The sequence below is a fragment of the Manis javanica genome, chromosome 7 (genome assembly GCF_040802235.1).
Source record: "Manis javanica isolate MJ-LG chromosome 7, MJ_LKY, whole genome shotgun sequence".
NCBI lineage: Eukaryota > Metazoa > Chordata > Mammalia > Pholidota > Manidae > Manis > Manis javanica.
The window spans coordinates 50,924,560-50,943,948 of NC_133162.1; the positions used below are offsets into that span (position 1 = coordinate 50,924,560).

The 19,389-nt window shown below is 35.6% G+C and overlaps 1 long non-coding RNA gene across 1 annotated transcript in view; it reads left to right on the forward strand.

Annotated features, from left to right (window-relative positions):
• The window catches only part of LOC140850408 (uncharacterized), a 206,981-nt gene extending 192,653 nt beyond the window's left edge, over nt 1–14,328 (forward strand). Inside the window, exon 4 of the long non-coding RNA XR_012133223.1 lies at nt 13,574–14,328. This is a non-coding gene — a long non-coding RNA (uncharacterized lncRNA). The remainder of the gene's footprint in view (nt 1–13,573) is intronic.
• Nucleotides 14,329–19,389: the final 5,061 nt, after the last annotated feature.

The window sequence follows — 19,389 nt, forward strand, 5'->3', positions numbered from 1 at the left end:
TTTCTTCTGTTGATGGTGTCCTTTGCTGTACAAAAACTTTTTAGTTTGATATAGTCCCATGAGTTCATTTTTGCTTTTATTTCCCTTGCTCGAGGAGATGCATTCAGAAAGAAGTTGCTCATACTTATATTCACTAGATGTTTGCCTATGTTGTCTTCTAAGAGTTTTATGGTTTCATACTATACATTCAAGTCTTTGATCCATTTTGAGTTTACTTTTGTGTATGGGGTTAAACCATAATCCAGTATCATTCTCTTGCATGAAGCTGTCCAGTTTTTCCAACACCAGCTGTTGAAGAGGCTGTCATTGCCCCATTGTATATCCATGACTCCTTTATTGTATATTAATTGACCATATATGGTGGGGTTTATATCTGGGCTCTCTAGTCTGTTCCATTGGTCTATGGGTCTATTCTTGTGCCAGTATCAAATTATCTTGACTACTGTAGCTTTGTAGTAGAGCTTGAAGTTGGGGAGCATAATGCCCCCAGCTTTATTCTTCCTTCTCAGAATTGCTTTGGTTATTCAAGGTCTTTTGTGGTTCCCTATGAATTTTAGAACAATTTTCTCTAGTTCATTGAAGAATGCTGTTGGTATTTTGATAGAAATTGTAATGAATCTATAGATTGCTTTAGGCAGGATGGCCATTTTGACAATATTAATTCTTCCTATCCATGAGCATGGGATGTATTTTCATTTATTGTTACCTTCTTTAATTTCTCTTAAGAGTGTCTTGCAGTTTTCAATGTATATGTCTTTCACTTCCTTGGTTAGGTTTATTCCTAGGTATTTTCTTCTTTTTGATGTAACTGTGAATGGAATTGTTTTCCTGATTTCTCTCTCTGCTAGTTCATTGTTAGTGTATAGGAATGCTACAGATTTCTGCATACTAATTTTGTATCCTGCAACTTTGCTGAATTCAGATATTAGATCTAGTAGTTTTAGAGGGGATTCTTTAATGTCTTTTATATACAATATCATGTCATCTGCAAACAGGGACAGTTCAACTTCTTCCTTACCATTCTGGATGCCTTTTCTTTGTGTTGTCTGATTACTATGGCTAGGACCTCCAGTACTATGTTGAATAGAAGTGGGGAAAGCGGGCATCCTTGTCTTGTTCCCAATCCTAAAGGAAAAGCTTTCAGATTCTTGCTATTAAGTATAATGTTGGCTGTAGGTTTGTCATATATGGCATTTATTATGTTGGGGTACTTGCCCTCTATACCCATTTTGTTGAGAATTTTTATCACGAATGGATGTTGAATTTTGTCAAATGTTTTTTCAGTATCTATAGAGATGATCATGTGGTTTTTGTCTTTCTTTTTGTTGATGTGGTAAATGATGTTGATGGAATTTCAAATGTTTTACCATCCTTGCATCCATGGAATAAATCCTACTTGATCATGATGGATGATCTTTTTGATATATTTTTTAATTTGGTTTGCTAATATTTTGTTGAGTGTCTTTGCATCTATGTTCATGAGGGATATTGGTCTGTAATTTTCTTTTTTTGTGGTGTTTTTGCCTGGTTTTGTTACTAGAGTGATGCTAGCCTCATAGAATGAGTTTGAAAGTATTCCCTCTTCTACTCTTTGGAAAACTGAAAGGAGGATGGGTATTAAGTTTTGACTAAATGTTTGATAAAATTCAGTGGTGAAGCCATCTGGTCCAAGGATTTTGTTCTTAGGTAGTTTTTGACTACCAGTTCAATTCTGTTGCTGGTAATTGGTCTGTTCAGTTTTCTGTTTCTTCCTTGGTCAGCCTTGGAAGGTTGTGTTTTTCTAGAAAGTTGTCCATTTCTTCTAGGTTATCCAGTTTGTTAGCATATAATTTTTCATAATATTCTCTAATAATTATTTGTATTTCTGTGATGTCCATAGTGGTTTTTCCTTTCTAATTTCTGATTCTGTTTGTGTGTGTAGACTCTTTTTTTCTTGATAAGTCTGGCTACGGGTTTCTCTATTTTGTATATTTTCTCGAAGAACCAGCTCTTGTTTTCATTGAGTCTTTCTATTGTTTTATTCTTCTTGATTTTATTTATTTCTGCTCTAATCTTTATTATGTCCCTCCTTCTACTGACTTTGGGCCTCATTTGTTCTTCTTTTTCTAGTTTCATTAATTGTGAGTTTAGACTATTCATTTGGGATTATTCTTCTTTCCTGAGGTAGGCCTGTATTGCCATATACTTTCCTCTTAGCATGGCCTTGGCTGCATCCCACAGATTTTGCAGTGTTGAATTATTGTTATTATTTGTCTCCATATATTGCTTGATCTCTGTTTTTCTTTGGTCATCGACCCATTGGTTATTTAGGAGCATTTGTGAAGCCTCTATGTGTTTGTGGGATTTTTCATTTTCTTTGCCTAATTTATTTCTAGTTTCATACCATGTGGTCTGAGAAACTGGCTAGTACAATTTCAATCTTTTGAAGTCACTGAGGCTCTTTTTGTGGCCTAGTATATGATCTATTCTTGAAAATGTTCCATGTGCACTTGAGAAGAATGTGTATTCTGCTGCTTTTGAGTGTAGAGTTCTGTAGATGTCTGTTAGGTCCATCTGTTCTAATGAGTTGTTCAGTGCCTCTGTATCCTTACTCATTTTCTGTCTGATTGACCTGTCCTTCAGAGTGAGTGGAGTGTTGATGTCTCCTAGAATGAATTCATTGCATTCTACTTCCCCTTTTAATTCAGTTAGTATTCATAGGTGCTCCTGTGTTGGGAGCATAGATACTTATAATGGTTATATCTTCTTGTTGGATTGACCCCTTTATCATTATGTATTGTCCTTCTTTATCTTTTGTGACTTTCATTGTCTTGAAGTCTATTTTGTCTGATACAAGTACTGCAACTCCTGTTTTTTTCTCTCTGTTAGTTGCATGAAATATATTTTTCCATCCCTTCACTTTTAGTCTGTGTATGTCTTTGGGTTTAAAGTGAGTCTTTTGTAGGCAGCATATAGATGGGTCTTGCTTTTTTATGCATTCATTGACTCTATGTCTTTTGATTGGTGCATTCAGTCCTTTTACATTTAAGGTGATTATCGATAGGTATGTACTTATTGCCATTGCAGAGTTTAGGTTCATGGTTACCAAAGGTTCAAGGTTCTCTTCCTTCCTATCTAAGAATCTAACTTAACTCACTTAATATGATATTACAAACACAATCTAAAGGTTCTTTCTTTCTCTCCTCCTTTTTTTTCCTCCTACATTCTTTGTATATTAGGGATCATATTCTGTACTGTTTGTCTATCCCTTGATTGACTTTGGGGACAGTTAATTTAATTTTGCATTTGCTTAGTAATTAACTGTTCTACTTTCTTTACTGTGGTTTTATTAACTCTAGTGATAGCTACTAAACCTTAGGAATACTTCCATCTAAAGCTGTCCCTCCAAAAAAGACTGTAGAGATGGTTTGTGGGAGGTAAATTCTCTCAGCTTTTGCTTATATGGAAATTATTTAATCCCTCCTTAAATTTAAATTGTAATCTTGTCAAATAAAGTAATCTTGGTTCCAGGCCCTTCTGCTTTATTGCATTAAATACATCATGCCACTCCCTTCTGGTCTGTAAGATTTCTGCTGAGAAGTCTGATGTTACCCTGATGAGCTTTACTTTGTATGTGATCTTATTTCTCTCTCTGGCTGCTTTTAATAGTCTGTCCTTATCCTTGATCTTTGCCATTTTAATTACTGTATGTCTTGTTGTTGTCTTCCTTGTGTCCTTTGTGTTGGGAGATCTTTGGACTAAGTGACTATCTCCTTCCCCAGATTAGGGAAGTTTTCAGCAATTACCTCCTCAAAGACACTTTCTATCCCTTTCTTTCTCTTTTTCTTCTTCTGGTATCCCTATAATGCGAATATTGTTCCTTTTGGATTGGTCACGCAGTTCTGTCAATATTCTTTCATTCTTAGAGATCCTTTTTTCTCTACTCATTTATCGTCTCCTCCACTGTATCCAATCTGCTTTTAATACCCTCCATTGTGCTCTTCAACTATTGGATCTCCAACCGGAATTCATTTCTGAGTTCTTGAATATCTTTCTGTACCTCCATGAGCATGTTAATGATTTTTATTTTGAACTCCCTTTCAGGAAGAGTCATGAGGTCCATGTCATTTAAATATTTCTCGGGAGTTGTATTAATAATTTTACTCTGGACCAGGTTCCTTTGGTGTTTCATATTTGTATATGGCGCCCTCTGTTGTCCAGAAGCTCTACCCTATGGAGGTGTTCAGCCCCTGAAGCAATGTCAGGGGTCGCAGGTGCATGGTATTGGTACCTGGGAGGAGGAAAGATCTGTTTCCTGCTTTCTGGCTGCTATGCCTGTTTCCACTGCCTGACCAGTGGGGACGACCACACGGGTATAAGCTTTTGTCCCAGAGCATCTGGAAATGGATCCCTGCTTTCCACAAGCAACTGGGATCTCAGTCTCTCCAGGAATTATGCCTGTCTTAGCTTTCCAACCCCATAATCACAAGGGTATCATGAAAGCACCATGAAATGTTGGTTTGTGCTCCCAGAGCAGATCTCCAGAGTTAGGTATTCAGCAGTCCCAGGCATCCACTCCCTCCCCTGTTCCATTTCTCTTCCTCCTGCCAGTGAGCTGGGGCAGGGGAAGGGCTTGGTTCCCACCAGGCCACAGCTGTGGTATGTTACCCTGTTCCATGAGGTCTGCTCTTTTCTCCAGGTGTATGCAGTCTGGCGCAGTCCTCTTTCCTGTTGCTCTCTCAGGGTTAGTTATATTAATTATATTTTCATATTATATGAGGTTTTAGGAGGAAACCTCTGTCTTACCTCTCACGCAACCATCTTTAATCTTATAAAATGTTTCTTCCTGACGTCCTTATTTTTTTAACTTACTTTTCTATTGGTGAGTCGTAAAAAGAACTATGCAGGTTTCATGTTCAAAATAATCCAGAGAAAATAGAAAATTGTTATGCTTCTACTTCAGTAATTAGCTAAGGAAATTCATTCTGAGACTTAATGGAGCCTTTGAAAAAAGTCGGTTGGAAAGCAGAATCATCACCTTTCAATGTTTATCATTTTCCATCTGTTACTCTGCCATGAATTCCTCTTCATTTATATTAATTTAGCAAAATTAGACATAAAACATTTGTTGTGGATAATAGTGTCTGTCTCAATTTGTTAGCCAAACTGTAAAATAAATCCAAATATGCAGTTAATTAAGGATTAATAAGAATTGCGTGTTAAATAATAAATCACAAGGACATTGAATCAAAGCCTTGTACCAGTTATCTGTTTTTCTTTGGCAATATATGGTGGTGAATGAACAAATGAATGTAAGTGTTAGCATGATACACTCTAACATATTTTCTATTTGTAGTGTTTTATTAACTTTAAAAAGTATAAGTCATAAAAATTGAACATTTTGGCACAATTTAAAATGTAACTAAACATAAAGCTAACCAGGTGATATCACAAATCATGTGTTTTCAATTAGACACCATAGTCTGCAAGTTAAATTTAGTTATACCAATGTATCTGCATCATCATTATCACTTTTCAGCTGGCAGAAATTAGCAGCAGATGTTATAGAAGTTTTCCATGTTTATATATGTTTATATTCAGAGATGTTCAACATTCCCCTGTGAATTCCAAATAGGAAAGCACAATAAATCATGTCCCCACAATCATAACAAACCATATTTTGCATCATAATAACCATTTGTCTAATGGAAATTCATCTCAGATTTGTTTCTTCTCAAAGGTAAGGAAGCTAAAGAAATCAGATCTCAATAAAAATGCTCTTCATTTTGCAAAGACTAAAAAATAAAATGTGGTTTTGTTTATATAATATTCTGCAGAATCCAGTAAAGTAACTAGAAGGAGGTCTCTCTATTGTACCATTTTATTATTCAACATATATATTAAACAAATATTTATTTAATGTTTATACTCTTTTATTACCACTCCTTTCAAATGAATAGCTTTCACTTCTAAAGTAAAAAAGTAGCTTTCTCAAATACAGTATGAAACATGACCGGTAAGCACTATAAAAAGGCAAAAATAGTGAAATACTCCAACATTATCAGATACCTAACATTGCACTTAGCACTGAATTTCTGTTAGCAAAGCCAAATAGGAGCTCATTTTATGAACATAAGCATTTTTATAATATCAACTTTGAGAAATAATTGTTGGGTGGGTCTTGATATAAGAAGTGAATGATATGATCGACAACATTTTTAACAGAGTTTGCAGTAGAAATAAAAGCACTTTCAAAATGATATAACTTGTATCAACATTTATAAACACTGAAAAAATGACATTTAATTATAAACCCAGAAGGCATTGGAAGCAGTAAGGGATTGCACTTCACATATAAATTTCTGGTAATGTTAGTAAGTAGAATATTGAAGAGCTAGGAAGTTCTAGAATGGTTTCCCAAAGTTGTTTCTTAGAGCACTAAATCATTAAGATGCTTTGTGATAAAATCGTTTCTTATGAAATACTGTTGGGAGCCTTCACATGCTACCTGGTCCTCTAAATTTTTGTAATTTATATAAATACATTAATACCTATGAGAAGTCCTGCCATAAACAAATCTGGTTATATTTGGAAACTTTGTACTTCTTAAAGTTGTTTAACCATAAATCATTTTTCATCTAAAAAGTATCAAATAACTGGTGTATTCTTTAAATAATATTCCAAAGAATAGATTTTTGAAGCTTTCTGATATGGGTGGCATTGGTTACTGGGATGTGCCCAAATAAAGTCAGTCAATTAAAACATTCAACCCTACTGACTGGTTGTCATTTCACAATTGTTTTCTCTGATGGTTTCCCATCAATTTGCCATTTTTCAAAGTGATGAAAAAGCTTCATACAACATATATATAGGAGACACAACATGAATATTTTTCAGGGAAATTAAGAACTGGCTTTTAACCTATTTGGAAAGTAAATTAGTTTTTGCCTAGAGTTGAGCCACAGGACTCTATTGGGAAGAACTTACTTAAGAAATAAAAACAAAAAGGGGCTTTAGAATTTGCTTAAATCTTTTCAGGAAAAAAAAATTGCTTAAAGTATCTTAGGTTGGATTCCCTAGAATCAGAACCTGACACAGAAATTCTTGTTCAAGTGCTCTACAAAGAAGTGAGTGGGAAACCAGGACAGGATGGGGCAAAAAAACAATTAAAGATGTCTATTTAATGAAGAAGTCTAGCCTCAGCCTGATCCTCCCTGGGACTCTGTGATATGCTTTGGGGGTGAGATGGGGTTATGTGGCCCCTTCTGGCCTTTCTTGGAAAGTAGCCTGGTCAATTGTTTAGAGAAGAATGTAACTGTATATGATAAAAGGGTCAATACTCACTACCTGATACAGGGTAAGAAAAGAAAGTGAAGGGCACCAGCAGCCCACACCATCTACTACCAGTGTATTTTGGCCCGTTAAATTTTGAAAGCTTCACAACAGTAGGTTTTTTTTTAATAAATAGTGCTATTGGCAATTAATTAACAATACAAAGCTCAGAAAATGATTCACACAGCAATTCTCTAAAACTAGGTCATCTCCAGTTTCCTGTAGGTTATTTCCAGTTTCTCACCTGCAACAACATGGTTTTACATTTCTGCTCAAATTTCACAAAGTTCCACAGATTCAACATTTTGAAAGATAAATTAATAAACTACATATCCTTACCTAGACTGAGCCCTCCTCCACTGTCCTGTATCTTGTAAATGGCATTAAGATCTTTTCAGGAGATGTATTTAGTACCTCTCTTTTTCACTCTACATATCCCATCTATGATCAAGTTCTCTTGTTTTAGCTCTAAAATATCTCTTGAATCTATTTATTTTCCTTCATACCTTAGCTACAAAATGTCAGTACACACTACCATCATTTCCGCTTAGATTACTAAAAATATCTCCTTATGTGTTTTACTATATTTGGTTTTAACCTCTTTTAATATATTTTCACATTGCAGCTACTGCTATCTTTTAAAAGCAAATCTAATTTCATAGTCGACTTTTGGAGGAAGGACAATTTTTTAGGACATTTCCATTGTTCTTAGGACAAAGACCCAATCATTAACATAGCCTAAAAAGATTTGTGGGATTTGTCTTCTTCCTATATTTCTAGCCTCTTACAGTTTTATTTTTTCCCCTTCTCTATCTTACCCATGCTGGCTTTCCTTCAAGTCCTCATACAGTACATATCCTTTCTCTTTCATGGTTTCGCACATGTTTCCATCTACCTGCCATTCCAATTCTCTACTCATAAATCCAAATATACACACAGACACACAGACACACACACACACACACACACACACACATATGTTCACATCAGTGCACTCCTGAAAAATAACTCCTTAATATTCTTCATATTTCATCTAACTCATCAGTTCCTTAAAGAAGATACCAGAGACCTCTTGGCCACCTTCTCACATCATCTTGGCCTTACCTCCGGCCATATTTTGACCACATTTACCCTAAAACATTCACTTCTCTCAAAAGAGAGATGCTACTGGACACAACTTTGCAGTCATGTAAACCCAACCCAGAAGTGTAAGAGAGTTAATGCTTCACAAGAAAACCATCAGCCAGCACTCCTCCCATTTTTTTCAGAAATATAAAATCTGAGTCCTCACTCCTCAGATTTTATATGGGAAGGGACAGAAGGCTTGTTTTCAAAGCAGGGAAAAGATACACAACACATCCTTGTAATTGACTTATCTTCTTGCTTTGCTTCGTTCTCATGCATCATTCACTTCTCTTTCCTGGCACCACTTTCCCAAAGTGAACCCTTTATCTCAGTCTCTTAAGTTTTGAGGTGAATGCCAGGCTAACATAGGTGGTACCACTGCAACTTTCAAAGCAGCTCTTCACATGAGATGTTGGAAGTGAGTCACTCAACAGCACCTGAGAACAGAGGCACCGTGACTGGTAAGCTGGGTGGTGGTGATGCTTAGTAAGCAGCAATGTCACAGGAGACTCTCCTGATAGAGGCTGGGTAAGGGAGCCCTAAGAGCTGAATGAAGCATTGCTTGGGAAAGAAGTGGTGGCATCTGGACATTGTGGACCGCCTTACCAAAGTCATTATCAATGCCACATCTCCCCATGACATTTTCAATAGCATTATTTGATACATTTGATATTTAGTTCCTTCTTAGCCTCTGGTAGTACTTAAAAAAATAAAAGAAAAAAAAACACTGTTCCTAGTTCTCATATTTCACAGGTACTTTTCCTATATATTCTATGGTTCCTCTAAATTTGACCAAATTCAAAATATTAGAAAGTCCCAGGGCTTATTTCTTAGCTCTGTTCTTTTTACTATCTTCATTCACTCCCCAATACCTCATAGAACCTCATGGATTATTTATTTATTTATTCATTCATTCATTTATTTATTTATTTATTTATCTATTTATCTATCTACCTATCTATTTATCTATCTATTTATTTATTTATTTTTGCTATCATTAATCTACAATTACATGAAGAACACTAAGTTTACCAGGCTCTCCCCCTCACCAAGTCCCCCCCCGACACCCCAGTACAGTCACTGTCCATCAGCATAGTAAGATGCTGTATAATCACCACCTCTCTTCTCTGTGTTGTACAGCCCTCCCCGTACCCACCCACAACACTATACATGCTAATTGTAATGCCCCCTTTCTTTTTCCCAACCCTTATCCCTCCCTTCCCACCCATCCTCCCCAGTCCCTTTCCCTTTGGTGACTGTTAGTCCATTCTTGGGTTCTGTGATTCTGCTGCTGTTTTGTTCCTTCAATTTTCCTTTGTTCTTATACTCCACATATGAGTGAAATCATTTGGTACTTGTCTTTCTCTGCTTGGCTTATTTCACTGAGCATAATACCCTCTAGCTCTATCCATGTTGTTGCAAATGGTAGGATTTGTTTTATTCTTATGGCTGAATAGTATTCCATTGTGTATATGTACCACATCTTCTTTATCCATTCATTTACTGATGAACACTTAGGTTGCTTCCATTTCTTGGCTATTGTAAATAGTGCTGAGATAAACATAGGGGTGCATCTGTCTTTTTCAAACTGGGCTGCTGCATTTTTAGGGTAAATTCCTAGAAGTGGAATTCCTAGGTCAAATGGTATTTCTATTTTGAATATTTTGAGGAACCTCCATACTCCTTTCCACAATGGTTGAACTAATTTACATTCCCACCAGCAGTGTAGGAGGGTTCCCCTTTCTCCACAACCTCGCCAACATTTGTTGTTGTTTGTCTTTTGGATGGTAGCCATCCTTACTGGTGTGAGGTGATATCTCACTGTGGTTTTAATTTGCATTCCTCTGATGACAAGCGATGTGGAGCATCTTTTCATGTGTCTGTTGGCCATCTGAATTTCTTCTTTAGAGAACTATCTATTCAGCTCCTCTGCTCATTTTTAATTGGATTATTTGCTTTTTATTTGTTGAGGTGTGTGAGCTCTTTATATTTTTTGGACGTCAACCCTTTATTGGATCTGTCATTTATGAAAATATTCTCCCATACTGTAGGGTACCTTTTTGTTCTATTGATGGTGTCCTTTGTTGTACAGAAGCTTTTCAGCTTGATATAGTCCCACTTGTTCATTTTTGCTTTCGTTTTTCTTGCCCAAGGAGATATGTTCAAGAAGAGGTCACTCATGTTTATGCTTAAGAGATTTTTGCCTATGTTTTTTCTAAGAGTTTTATGGTTTCATGATTTACGTTCAAGTCTTTGATCCATTTCGAATTTACTTTTGTGTATGGGGTTAGACAGTGATCCAGTTTCATTCTCTTACATGTAGCTGTCCAGTTTTGCCAGCACCATCTGTTGAAGAGACTGTCATTTCCCCATTGTATGTCCGTGGCTCCTTTATCAAATATTAATTGACCATATATGTTTGGGTTAATGTTTGGAGTCTCTATTCTGTTCCATTGGTCTGTGGCTCTGTTCTTATGCCAGTACCAAATTGTCTTGATTACTGTGGCTTTGTAGTAGAGCTTGAAGTTGGGGAGTGAGATCCACCCCCACTTTATTCTTCCTTCTCAGGATTGCTTTAGCTATTCAGGTTCTTGGTGTTTTCATATGAATTTTTGAACTATTTGTTGCAGTTCATTGAAGAATGCTGTTGGTAATTTGACAGGGATTGCATCAAATTTGTATATTGTTTTGGGCAGGATGGGCAGGATGGCCATTTTGACAATATTAATTCTTCCTAGCCAGGAGCATGGGATGAGTTTCCATTTGTTAGCGACCTCTTTAATTTCTCTTAAGAGTGTCTTATAGTTTTCAGGGTATAGGTCTTTCACTTCCTTGGTTAGGTTTATTCCTAGGTATTTTATTCTTTTTGATGCTGTTGTGAATGGAACTGTTTTCCTGACTTCTCTTTCTATTAGTTCATTGTTAGTGTATAGGAAAGCCACAGATTTCTGTGTGTTAATTTTGTATCCTGCAACTTTGCTGTATTCCGATATTAGTTCTAGTCGTTTTGGAGTGGAGTCTTTAGGGTTTTTTATGTACAATATCATGTTATCTGCAAATAGTGACAGTTTGACTTCTTCTTTACCAATCTGGATTCCTTGTATTTCTTTGTTTTGTCTGATTGCTGTGGCTAGGACCTCCAGTACTATGTTGAATAACAGTGGGGAGAGTGGGCATCCCTGTCTTGTTCCTGATTTCAGAGGAAAAGCTTTCAGCTTTTCACTGTTCAGTATGATGTTGGCTGTGAGTTTATCATACATAGCCTTTATTATGTTGAGGTACTTGCCCTCTATACCCATTTTGTTGAGATTTTTTATCATGAATGGATGTTGAATTTTGTCAAATGCTTTTTCAGCATCTATGGAGATGATCATGTGGTTTTTGTCTTTCTTTTTGCTGATGTGTTGGATGATGTTGATGGGTTTTCGAATGTTGTACCATCCTTGCATCCCTGAGATGAATCCCACTTGGTTGTGGTGTATGATCATTTTGATATATTTTTGAATTCAGTTTGCTAATATTTTATTGAGTATTCTTGCATCTACGTTCATCAGGGATATTGGTCTGTAATTTTCTTGTTTGGTGGGGTCTTTGCCTGGTTTTGGTATTAGGGTGATGTTGGCTTCATAGAATGAGTTTGGGAGTATTCCCTCCTCTTCTATTTTTTGGAAAACTTTAAGGAGAATGGGTGTTATGTCTTCTCTGTCCCATTTCACTAGTTTCCCACACTCGCACTGTGTGTCTGCGCTCTGGGTGCAGATGGCTAGGGCTGGGTGTTTAGCAGTCCTGGGCTCCCTCTCCCTCCCTGCTCCGGCTCTTCTCCTCCTGCCAGTAGCTGGGGTGAGGGGCGCTCGGGTCCCACCGGGCTGGGGCTTGTATCTTACCCCCTTCGCAAGGCACTGGGTTCTCGTGGGTGTGGATGTGGTCTGGCTGTTTTCCTGTATCTTCTGGTCTGTCTCTCTTTTAGGGATAGTTGTATTTGTTGTATTTTCAGAAATATATATGGTTTTGGGAGGAGATTCCCATTGTCCTACTCACACTACCATCTTGGCTCTGCCAGTCTCATAGATTTTAATGCCAGTTCTATGTTAGGGAGAACTCATTTTATATTTTCAATCCTTATTCCACCTTTATCCAATATACATTTATCCAAATTGCCTACTCAACAACTCCACTATGTATGTAACAGATGTCACCATATCTATTTTTAATATCTTTTTCTATGTCCATCAGCACTCCTATCAACACTTCTTTCCTGAGAAAGGTATCCCAAATCTGATTACTTTTTACCACCCTACCATCCTAGTCCAAACCAGTCATCATTGCTCATCCATAGTAATGCATTATAACTGACGCACAAATTCCATCCTTCCCCTGTACATGCCTTATTCTACATACAGTTGCCATCATGATCTTCTTAACTACAGATAACTTAATGTCATTTCTTTATTCAAAACCATCCAATTTATGGGCACTTTGCTCCATCCAAGTCAGTATCATTGCGTAACTGACTGTACAAGTGCCACTCCAGGCTACTCTCTGACCTCATATCTTACAATTCTTCCTGTGCTCATGCTGCTCTAACATACTTGATATTTTCTGTTCCTAAGTCATGTTTTCCCCATAATGTCTAAATGACTCACTTCCCTCTTTCTTTTATATCATTTTCAAACATTACCCTTAAAAAATGACATTCTTTTATAGAATTGCTCTGTATCACATGTAACTCCTTTCATTTTGGTGATAACACTTATTATCACCTCAGGATATTTATTTATGGCTTGACTCTAATACAATGCCCATTCTTTTAATCAATATCTTCATTTTATTTAATTTTTATCCTGAGCACTGAGTGCCTGAAACGTAATATGTGTTAAAAAATGTTTGGACAGAATCAATAAATTGTGGTTCAATTTCTGCTTATTTAACTAAGCCAATAGAACCCATCCCATTTTCTTTAAATATATGCCAAGACCCTTGACAGATTTTCTCTTACCCTCTTTTTCTTGAAGTGTTAGAATGCATTTTATGTATATGACTAAACACTGTTACATTTATCATTATTTGTTGGATCCTGTGAATGTGTTTCATACCATAAATGACTTTTTTCTTTTTTTCTCTTTCTTTAACTTCCTAGGACAAGGCAGAGAATGGAGCAAGTATTGAACAAATGGTCTAACATGACAAAAAGAAAATATTTTTAATTTTTTGTAAAATGGATACCATCATAAACAAGTTTACTTGTATCAGTAATGATGCATTATCCAAATAAGAATAGTTATTACACTACTTGTAGTAAAGTTTCACTCAATAAAATTTTATTATGGAAAATTGCTTTAATACAAAAATTTAAACCAACATTACAGCAGATTACTTCATTTATGGCAGCACTAAAATGTCCAATAGGACTATGATGTTAAATTCCTATGGCTGGATCTCAAAGCTATCCATATGTGTTTCTATCTCACCTACCATCACCTAAAAACTTTATTTTACACTATTTTGTAGTGTAATACTAGGATCAGTTTTACCTGCAAAAAAGAAAAAATGCCCATTTCCACATGCCTGCCTTTACGTTGTATTCCCAAGTTATAAAAATCCATTTCCTTTCTCTGTAACGTACCTGAAGTGTAACCATCATAGAAAATCTAGCTGCTAGAGATGCATCTTTCCTCCGAAGACCTTTCTGATCATTCTAACACTCAGTGACAATATTGTGATATGGATACAAATACTCCATATTACACAGCTAATCAATTAATTCATCTTACATGCTGTTTTAAAGTTCAGTTTGAAATACATTAATCTACCTAATCATTTTGATGAATCCAAATAAATTGTATGTTTTATGTTTTAGTGTTTGTCTAATCTAATAAACTGCAATATAAAGTACTTGAGGGCCAAATCCATGTTTCTCATTACACTGATAAATGGGTTTAGCTAATAGGAATGTAAACTTTATAATGATAAATGAAATAGTTTATTTTTTTGTAAGAGTGCTATAGGTCAGGAACTCAGGATAGGAATTATGTCTTAATGGATCAGTATCCTAGGCTCCTTTAACTTTGTCTTCCCACAATCCTTAATGCCTTGGATTTTTTTCCTTCTGGTCATTCCCTTATAATTTCAAGATGGATGCAAAACCATCAGACTTGAAGTACATGCTCCAGGCAGAACAAAGAGAAAAAACTAAAAAGAGTAGTGCAACAGCTAAAGAACTTTCTCCTAGAGAAGCCTTTCTGTGTATTGGGAAGCAAGTCATGTCCAAGGACTTTTGTCCACATAACCTGACACAAACTATGGCAATTAACTCACTCTTAGTGCATTTCTAACAAGCTCACAGATGTGATCCATGGACCACACTCTGAGTAGCAAATTATATATTGTACTTTGTAGAAGACCTGCTCAGGTTCTATATAAGGGTTGTGCCTCTTAGGTGACTGAATAATCTTGGGCAATATTTTTAACTGTCAATTTCCCCATCTGTAAACTGGGGATAACAAGAGAACTAATTTTAAAGGTCTTTAAGAAAATTAAATCCCATAATCTACATGAAACACTTAACAAAATGACTATCACAAAAGAAACATTCAGTTCCTATTTTTAGCAATTCCTGATATTGGTATGTTATAATCTGAAGCTAGCATTTTCCAAAATGCCATCCATAATACATTCAAAACTATTCCCTTAAAAACATAATAACGCTTTCGGTTAAACAGATTTAACCAAACTAAAGCATCTAAAAAGCTCAGTCATAAATAGGCCCTTTGAAATCTTATAATTTACTAGTGTGATATGTGAGCCTCCAATCAGGAGTGTTGTATTTAGCATTTCACAAAACCATAGACCAATTAAACTATTTTTGTTAAAAAAAACCCAAATTCCTGTAGAGTCATAACACTGTCAAAATCCCTCGCAGTCTATATTACAATTCTCGGAATTTGTTCAGGGAACGACCTTCTTGACTGTATGCAGCAATTGTGCACTAGTGACTGGTCTCGGGATGAGGTTCGAGAAACAAATGGGGAGACATTTGATGTAATTTGGGTGAGGGATCTCACTGGGAATGAGATGTTGCAATCAGAATACAAATATGCCTTCAAAAGAAGATTCACTAAGACTTTACAGAAATACAGAAGAGGACAAGAAGAGGAGGAGGAGGAGGAGGAGGAGGAAGAGGAAGGAGAATATTTATCCCCAATAATTTCTATGAACATCCCCAGGTTGCCATGCATCACTGAACTAAAGGTAAATAATTCCTTCCGAATACAACTTTAATGCAAATGTGATGAACATTGTTCCATAGGTGGTTAATAACTGTTTCACAAACTTTCTTACATTTTTTTTTTACTAAGGACAATGAGTAAATGATCAACAATTTCAGTTAGTTACATTGTGTCAGAGAATGGACTTATATTTATAAATATCCATATTGGAGACACAAATACTGAAATACTATATAGTTGAATAAAAGAACTAAATAAGATGTCAAAATCAGGATCATTGATAAATAAGTTAATTAAAATCGACTCTCTAGGAAATCTTCCTTCCTTCCTTTTGACCATTCCTACAAAATGAGGCCCATTAATTTGTGGTTAGTGTTTCAAGTGCATATTTTTTTCTCCTTCAAAGCTAGTACCACCCAAGGCAGCAAAAAAAGCAAGTGTTTTGGAATTAAAATATGGGCTGTGTCCAGCAAAATATTATTATTGATATCAGAAATTCAGAGAGCCACTGGTAGATTTTGATAGTATAAAGATTGAAATGAACACTTTGAGCTGGCTTTCAAAACAGCCTTGTAATCTCATTTGATGAAACTCATGTTATTAAATGAGTGCTCTGAAAGAGCATCGAAAGGAAACGCTAATACCAATATAAAAGGCAATGGAATTCATAAGATGTTGTGAAAGCTTTTAGAAGCAAAGAATTGACAGATCATAACCATGATCTCCCTCACATTCTTTTAGGGGCATGTGATATTGAAATGATTTCATATAGCCAAGGAGGAGCTGTGGACTTAAAAGACAGTATGCCATTATCAATGTCCACTGACAGTTATCTGCCAATTGAAATAACCAATGTCATTAAAAGGCAGTACCTTGAATGTGGTTGCCCACTAAGTAATGGAGACATTATGTTCATAAGATTCCTAGGGAAAAAAATATACTCATAGGGAGAGACATTAGATTTAACATTTTTTCAAAGACATCATTCAAAGTTGATTTCTTAGAAGAATGGCAGAAAAGAAAACAGACTTTTTAAGTAGAGTTTTCCACAAAAAATATTGGGTAGAAAAAAACACCCTTAATATTCTCTTAGCCAAAGAAAATACAATGTCCAAAAGGCTTAGAGAAATTATGAACTGTATCTTCCATGACCAGCACCTTCTTTCATATCAGTTCTAATGCATCTGCACAAACAGAATAGGTTTCTGTTTTACAACTGTGTTTCCATCATAAACTAAATAATACAATGACAAACCAGTAAGTCATATGAGTGCCAGAATGTTATAAGAATGTAGAATTTATCTGGAGACATCAAAATGATTAGGTAGATTAATGTATTTCAAAATGAAATAATGAGCCTCCTTACAGAATCTGTACAAAATTGGGAGCATTACAACTTTTGAAGAAGAATGATTAAAATAGTCCTTATAAATAGAATGAAGTATATGGGGGACTTCTAAGACTTCTAGCACTCTGGAGACAATGTATGTTCCTGTCCTTATTGGGCACAAATCTCTAGAACATGTTAAACAATTTCTTCAACACTCCTAAAGCAGAATCTTTCTCCTTTACAGCTCTTAGGAAACAGCATTCTTCATTCTTCAACCAGTTTCAGTGAGGAAATATCTGTTTTATAATAATATCTCTGAAAATATCTGTATCCCAATGTCCTTTCTGCTTTATCCTGTCCTGATAAAAATGTAGAGTAATCAGGTGTTTTGGGGTTGGGGGTGGTTATAATGTGCTGAATGGAGGCTTTACATGCTCTAGAAAAAATGTTGATTTAGAAAGATAGCCTGGTCTCAGTAGCAAGACTGTTTCAAGGGAGTAGTTTTTCCTGGTACAGTGAGTTGTCCCTGGACCCACCTCCACTTAGCGTCAACACTGTATTTATGAGCATTTGAGGGCTAGGATAGAGAGGACTGTGTTAAATTTAAAAAGTTGATATTTCCAGGAACCTCAGCTATTATACTCTGTGATCCAGCTACCAGAAAGAAACACCAGAATAAGAAAGTATATTCTCTCTGCAAAAGAAGTGCTACTGGGAGATCAGCAGGCAAAAAGCCATTCAAGACAGCAAAGCTTTGATAGGAACTACCTTAAGGCATCTAAAAAGTAGTGTCATTGGTGGACAATTCAATATCACATTAAAGTAGTAAATAGGAGAAGAACAATATTAAAAATCAACAGGAGAATGAAATATATTAATTCTGGGGTAGTCAAACAATGGAATACTATTCAATATGGATGGATACCACATTGATGGGGTAGAAGTCAGACAAAAAGGTGTACCTAAGTATGATTCTGTTTATAAAAAAATATAAACATAGACAAAACTCATTTATATTGAAGAGATCAGAAAGTTGTTTCTCCTGGGAACTACGTCAGGAAGGTGGCACAGGAAACTTTTATACACTGGTAACTTTATACGTCTTGTTCTGAGTGATGATTATTCGAGGTGTTACAAGAATTTATTGGACCATATATCTCTAATGTGTAGACTTTTTATACTTCAATAAAAACTTTTCATAAGCTGGAAAATACAAGAAAAGTCTCTTACAGTTTCACAGAGAGAAACAGCAAGAAAAGGCTATTAACAGTCTTCTAGAGACAGGAATAGAGGTAATATCCTATTATGTGGCAGGTAGGGATGCTAAATCTAATCTGCTTAGGTACTTTTACCCTAGGTTGTCTTATAATCACTCAGCCACATATCTCAGTTATGCATTCTTTTTGAAAAAACACATCATTTTATAATGCTCTTACTTTGCGAAAAAACAGATTTAAAGAAAAAACAATATTTTGAGGTCAAATAGAATACCTCACTTTATGTAAAGTATAACTGTAAAGCAAATTCGTCATTCAAAAACAAAAGGGAAAAAAATACCTGTTACTCCATATGTAGATATCTGAAGTGAAAAAATGGTAGTTGTACCCACCTCTAGAGAAAGAAAGAAAACTCTTTAGTAAATGAGTAACTATAGTAAGTAAATAAAACTGTATTACTGCTTTAAAGAAGGGCAAAATCATTTAACACTCAAAAAATACATCAGTTTTCTTCTAAGGAATTAGTGACAAAGGTTTTAATGTAAAATAAATTATAAATTCCATCTTTTATTTTAAAATGATGTTTCTGATTTTACGAGTAAGACAAAAAAAAAATTACCAAGACCCTGACCAGCATCAGACTATAAAACCATCCCCAAATTGAAATAGTTTCTTAGTCTATTTCTGGGTGTGAATGATGTGCCTGTGACCACACTAAAAACATGTAAGTAATTCATACCAGAAGCATGGAGAGGCTACTAAAAAAAACAAGGCATTCCACAGAAGACTTCCAGACCCTAATTTCACCTATAAACATTGCATTTTCTCTAGGATTTTAGGAAGTTAGGAAGAACTCTAAGTGTGGGTCTAGATACTTTGGTAATTGCCAGGCAAAACAAAAATTAAATTGACTGTTTTTTTCAACTCCTTTAAATTGTTAATATTTCCAAAATAACAAGTTCACATTTTTTAGCAATCTTACATAAACGTTCTCAGATATAAATTCTTGAAAATGTTTATACATCTTTTTGTGTCTGATGGTATCATTCAATCCTTCATTCCCAAGAAATTATGAGACCAATCACTTTGAGTAAATCAGTTTTCATAGATGTCATCCTTAGAACTCTGCTTCCTGGTTGCTGTGTACAAGTATGTTCAAATAAAAATTTTATTAAGAAAT